This window comes from Sorex araneus, chromosome 6 (assembly GCF_027595985.1).
Source record: "Sorex araneus isolate mSorAra2 chromosome 6, mSorAra2.pri, whole genome shotgun sequence".
Taxonomy (NCBI): Eukaryota; Metazoa; Chordata; class Mammalia; order Eulipotyphla; family Soricidae; genus Sorex; species Sorex araneus.
This window is the reverse complement of record NC_073307.1, coordinates 111,956,681-111,963,377: the sequence shown is the minus strand read 5'-3', so window position 1 is coordinate 111,963,377 and position 6,697 is coordinate 111,956,681. Positions and strand designations below refer to the sequence as shown.

Sequence of the window (6,697 nt, the reverse complement as noted above, 5' to 3'; positions counted from 1 at the left end):
TGATCAAGGGAGGGAACGGGGCGTTTTCAGTATTCCAGACTGCTTTCCCTGCTGCCTGACCACCCAGGAGCATTACTGAGTCAACATAATCACAGTCATTTCTAGTTCTCTCTCTCTCTCCATGTGTCTCTGTCTATCTCTCTATCTCTCTCTGTCTCTGTCTCTGTCTCTGTCTCTCTCTCCTGACCCACCTTGGTCTTAGTTCTCATTACACACCTTCCTATGTCCCCTCCCTCATTTAAACCTAATTTAGCTCTAAACTTAGGGACTGGGGGAGCTTCTCTCAAATCCTGTGTCAGTAGCAGCCGGAAGACATGGGAAATTCTAGGTAGGAGCTGCTGTATGCTCAAGAGCCCTGAGGTATCCCTGCCAGCCAGCCTGGCCAAGAGACCAAGCGGGGCTATAAGGTGGTGAGTGAAGGATGGAAAATTAAGGTGGTTCAGGTAGCAGCTCTCTCATTTTGCTCTCTTCTAGATGGCACCTGTGAAGGGCTACCCTAAAGGCCTGCAGCTCTATGCCACGGTCCCAGGAGATGGAGAGAAGGCTGAGACTTCCTGGATGAATGCATGGCTAGATGAACAAATAGATGTCCTCAGTCCAGAAACAGAAAGCTACTTTCCCCAGGTCACACAGCAAGTAGGAGCAGCAGAACAAGGCTCCAGGCTCTTGCTGCTCATCTCAGGGTCTAGAGAGCTTCCCTCTTGGTGGCGCTGTTTGGGAACTCCAGAAAGCTGTAGTTTCAGCTCTCAGGGGTTCTCAGCCCGGGGTGCTGAGCTCTGAGCACAAAAACACCAGGGCCTGGAGTTCAGAAATCTGGAGACAGACTGAGAGAACAAGCAACTAGGAAATGTAGGAAGGCTCGAGATGATGTTTCACACGCTTCACACTCAGTACTCGGAAGAAAGGGCCAGAGGCTCCAGCCTGGGTCTCGGCTTCATTTGCTCTGGTGAGACCAGTCAGACTCTAATGGTGACCCTGATCTGACGAAGCCCAGCACTTACCCATCAGGGGGATAAAGACCTTGCAGAAGATCCCAGAAAGAGTTTTTTGGGGGTGGGGGAGTTACAATGACCTCCAAAGGGGTTGGCACTGGCTCTGTTATAGCCTGGAATTTCTCCACAGAAATCCTCCTAGACACATTCATGGTCAAAGGGCAGGGACTGGAATGGTGGGTGGAGGGGAAGGGGATTTCTAGCCCCTAGTTATGGGAGCTGAAAGATGGAGGGCAGGTCACATCATGCCAACAGAGGTGAAGGAATACACAGACTTCTATCACAGATACTTGCTATCAGAGTCTCCTCTATGTGCCATTGCCCAGAACAGAGCCTGGCATATAATAGGTGCTTCATAAACAACATTTGTTGAAAACACAATGAAGTCTTGGGGCTGGAGAGAGAGTACAGCAGGTAGGGCACTTATCTTGCATGTAATGGCCAGGGTTCGACCTTCGGCATCCTAAATGGTCCGCTGAATACCAGAAAGAAAGAATTTTAAATGAAGGTTTGGTAAGTTTGAGAAAGAGCAAATTTGTATTCTCTTAACTGCTCACAATCCCGTTTCCTGGACCCTTATATGGAATAAAAAGTTCAGAAAGGAATAAAAACAAAACATCAACATCTCCAGTGGTAAGCTTGGATCTGTCCTGGGGTGGGTCCCCTGCAAGCAGGAATTCCCAGCTTTAGCTCTTATGAAACATGATCCACACATGCAAAAGGACTTAGAATGGATAGTGGGAATTTTGGTCCTACAGACAGTTCAATCACTTCATTAGATGCAAAAATGCCGTCTTTGGAATACTTTCCCATTTAATCATCCTATTGTTTCTATTTTTCCAGGTCCCGTTGAGCCTGGAGATCAAGGCCACAAAGTTCTGCTTTACCTGGTTCTGTGGGGCTTCACTCATGCACGAGGTTCAGCCCAAGTGTCCAGAAAGCGGCCTGGAGCATTGTGGTGGCTGGGTAGTGCAGGTAGTGGAGGTCATCCGATGAGGTATTTATCTGGCCCCGGTAGGGTGGGATCATCTGGGTATGATCCCTGGGGCACCAGAGATTAAGGGAAGCAAACAGAGGATCTCCATTTCCAGGTCCTGTTGTGCCTGAAAACCTGGAAACAGATCCTCTGCCTGCTTCCCCTAATCTCTGGAGCCCCAGGGATCATACCCAGACGACCCCACCCTACCGGGGCCAGATAAATACCTCATCAGACAACCTCCACTACCTGCACTACCCAGCCACAGCCACGCTCCAGGCCACTTTTCGAACTGCCGCTTTCATAAGACACTTAATACACATTTTCCATAATTACTGCACCATATTTGATGAGCTTCAAATATGGTGTGAACTATGGGAACATAAGGGTGAGTTCCCATATAAGGGCGATTGGAGGCCGCCCTAATATCCTCCATCCCTCTTAAAGAGCCTGCAAGCTGCCAAGAGTACCCCGCCCGCACGGCAGAGCCTGGCAAGTTACCCATGGTGTATTTGATATATCAAAAACAGCATAAACAATAGGCCTCATTCCCCTGACAGTGAAAGAGCCCCCAGTACTGCAGCATTAAGAAGGATGAGCAAGGAGTGGCTGATAAGATCTCAGGGACAAACTAGACTGCCAAAACGAAGAAGGACTAAAATGATTGTCTACGTACACTGGCATCGGAAGCATCCATTGAGGACCTGATGGTGCAAGTGCAGAAGATCAAATACAACATCATTGATCTGACCGAGACGAGAAGGCATCAATCACATCATGCCATTTTCCCCACTAGAGAAGAACTGCTCCTCGGAACATGTGGCAATAGAAGCGTCGGTGGCGTCAGCGTCCTTGTCAACATGAACTTTGTCATGAACACTGATTCATTCGAATGCCTAACAACCTGAATTGGATGATTATGCTTGAATAGATGTGGCTCACTGCCGGCAGTTTCTATCTTCGTCATCTACGCACCAACATCCAACTATGATGAAGAAAAAATTGAGAAATTCTACATGGAGCTGGAAAAGTTCTATAAAGAAGACCACACCTTCTACAAGATGGTGATTTCAATGCCAAGATAGAACCAAAAAGGTCATCGAAAGAACTCCCCATTGGGACCGATGGCCTAGAATGGAATGAAGAGGGTGAGAGATTGTCTGAGTTTATCATGTTGACCAAGACCATCCATGGTAACTCACAGTTCCAGAAGGCCGAATCTAAACGTTGGACATGGGAGTCTCCCGGTGGACAGTTCCACAACAAAATTGACCACATCATATTCAATCAACAATTTTGCTGGACCAAAGTCGCTGTTGTCCCAAAATTCCAAACTGGACTGGACCACCATCTCCTTCGTGCAAAATTCTACTTCACAGAGCAGGGACAAAGGACTGCAAAGTTTAAGTTTAAGAAGAGAACTCCCAGAATGACCAACTGGGAGCTCTTTGGCACTACTGCAGCAATGTGGGAAGATGCCGTTGACATCAACGAGGAATAAAATCGACTGGTTCAGCACCTCCATGACTGCTCAAGGAATGCCAAGAGTGGGAAAGCCACAAACAGACGCCTGTCTTTGGAAACTCTCGAGTTTATTCATCAATGTGACGAGACTCAGGCAATCACAAGCTAACGTCCGAGCTCACAAAGTTGTGCAGAAAAGTGATAAAAGAAGACCTCAAAGAGAGAAGAGCAGCAATGTTTGCCGATGTGGCAGAACCCAGGAAAAGTATTCGCAATGCTCACCTGTCCTTTGCCAACTACAAGACCAAGATGACTGCCCTCCGATGTCCTTATGGATCTATCACATCTTCAAGAAGGGCAATGGAGAGGATTATTCACAACTTCTACTCAGATCTCTTCGACAGCCACATCTACCTACCCACATACCAAATTCCAAAGGATGGATATGTCATTCCCAACGTCCTCTCTTCCGAAATCCGACATGCCATTTCATCAGTAAAGATGCATAGAGCACCCATTCCAGACAAGGTCAGACCTAAACACCTTAAGAATCTGCCACCAGTAATCGTCAATACATGGGCTCAGCTCTTTACACGCTACCTGTCTGAACACAAGGTTCCATCCTAATGGAAAACCAGCAGGATTGTTCTGTTGTACAAGAAGGGAGACATCCAGGACATCGGCAACTACTGCCAAATCTGCCTGTTGTTCGTCGTCTACAAGTTGTTTGCTCAAGTCATCCTGAATAGAATAGGCAGAACACTAGATGAAGGACAACAATTCGAGCAAACTGGATTTTGAAAAGAATTCAGTACGATCAACCATATCCACACAGTAACCAAGTTCATTGAAGTTTTGCGAGAGTTCAAGGTGCCATTCTGTCTAACATTCATTGATTTAAAAAAGGCCTTTGATTCTGTTGAGACTGAAGCAGTCATCAAAGCCCTAGCCAAACAGGGCATTCAAACTCAGTACATCAAGATTCTCCGCAAGCTGTATTACAGATTCACCACCAGGATCTCACCATTCTACAAGAAAGTGATCATCAACGTAAAGAGAGGGTTCAGCAGGGTGATACCATTTCACCGAAACTCTTCAGTGCCACCCTCCAGTCATGCGATGACTGGAATGGAAAGGAATGGGAGTGAAGATAGATGGTTGGCAACTATACCACCTCCACTTTGCTGATGACATCATTCTAATAACATCAAACATTAGCCAAGCGGCACAAATGCTGGCCGACTTCGACCACGAGTGTGGAAAAGTCAGACTACAGCTAAATCTCACCAAGACAATGTTCATGAAAAACAAACTAGTTCCTGATGTTCCATTTGCTCTCAACGGAAGGAACATCTCCAAATATAGCAGCTAAGTGTACCTGGATCAAGAACTCAACATGAGGAATGTCTTGGAGCCAGAACTACGCAGGAAGAAGAGAGCAGCATAGAACGCCTTCAAGAGTGTCGAAGAAGTTAAGAGGATGAAGAATCTCCAGCTCCAGGCACATCTTTTTGACTCCACCATTCTTCCTGCAATAACATACCCCTTAGAGACCTGGGCCTTATAAAAACAGGAGGAGAATGCTATTCGAGTATTCCAAAAAGGAATCAAAAGAGCTATGCTTGGAGTATCACATTTCATTCAAGTGAGAGAAGGAATTTGGAGTTCCGACCTCTGTCGATGATCAAGAATCAGGGACGCTGTCTCATTTGCCAAGGCGTCAAAAATCAGATGGGCCGGACATGTAATGCAATTTAAAGACAACTGTTAGACTAGAGCTGTTACCAACTGGATTCCACAGGATGTCAAAAGACTGTGTGGCTGCCCACCTATGAGATGGTCAGACTTCTTTGTCAAAATCCTGAAGTTTGAGGCTCTTCATGTTCCTGGAGTGAGCAGATACCATTGGGCTACACTAGCACGCAACAGGAACAAATGAAGATGTTACTGGCACCAGCTCGAGCAAATCGAAGATCAACAGGATGACAAGTGATACAAGTGATTATTTCTATTTTGTAGATAAGAAAAGTAGGGCTATATATATATATGTATATATATATACATATTTTTTTAAAAGAAAAGAAAAGAAAAGTAGGGCTAATGGAATACTAGGCAGCCACCAGGAAAACTGAAATAATGAGATTTGCTTATAAGTGGATGAACATGGAAAGTATCACGTTGAGTAAAATGAGTCAGGAGAGAAACAGACATAGAATAACTGCATTCATTTTTAGGATACAAAAAAAAGGTGTGTCCTAATATCTAAGGACAATAGAAACAAGGGCCAGGAGAACTGTCCCACAGTTGGAAGCCAGCCACAAGTGTGGGGGGCAGGAGGGCAGTTAGGATAGAGAAGGGACCACTATGACAGTGATAGTTGGAAATGATCACTCTGGACAATGACCGAGTACTGAAAGGAGATCAAGTAATATGCATAATACCCTTTCAGTGACAGCAACAGTACTACAAACCACAGTGCCTAAAATGAAAATAAGGGAAAGAGAAAGAGAGAGCGGGGAAGAAGAAAACTGTCTGCCATAGAGGCAAGCGGTGGGGGAGAGGGTGGTGGCAGGAGGGAAACTGGGGACATTGGTGGTGGTAGGAAATGTACACTGGTGAAGGGATGGGTGTGGGGACATTGTATGACTAAAACCAACCATGAACAATTTTGTAATTGTGAATGTCACAGAGATGTCATTTTAAAAAATTTTAAAGAAGTAGGGCTGTGACTGGCTGGCTCACACCACAGGACACGCTCAGCATCTGCTCTGCTTCCTGGAGCTTGTTCTAACACTAGTAACAACTTCTCTGCCCATGCTTGGTCTATTTTACTAACAGTAGCTCTGGGGGTGGGGGGGCTGAACACAAACTCCACTCTTTTACCCTAATGGGGTCCCAGAGCCTCAGATTTTGACAGGGCTTCTTTGTAAACCCGAAGGCAGAGAAGCCTCATTCAAAGGCACAATTGTTTATGTAGAAAACTACAGCCAGACTCAGAAGACCTGCAAATGAGCAAGTCTGTCCCTGAGGACTCCCAGTCCTGGTTGTGAGTGAGTGAGAAGCTGCTCAGCTTCAAGCCAGTGCTATGCAGAGGCAGGACCAGGGGCTGGGGCCACTGAGGAGGGGTGATAGCATCATAGCATCTGCTTGAAAGGTCTGGCAGGAGTGCTGGGGCTACCAGGCAGGGAGGTGCCCGATAAGGGTGCTCTGGCCCGAGGAAAGAGTGTGCACCCCCTTCCCTGACACTCCCCTTCCCGGTAAGTGT

General features: G+C 46.4%; 1 pseudogene; it reads left to right on the top strand.

Moving 5' to 3' along the window:
- Positions 1-2,645: 2,645 nt before the first annotated feature.
- On the top strand, positions 2,646-4,170 carry LOC129405513 (uncharacterized; annotated as a pseudogene).
- Positions 4,171-6,697: the final 2,527 nt, after the last annotated feature.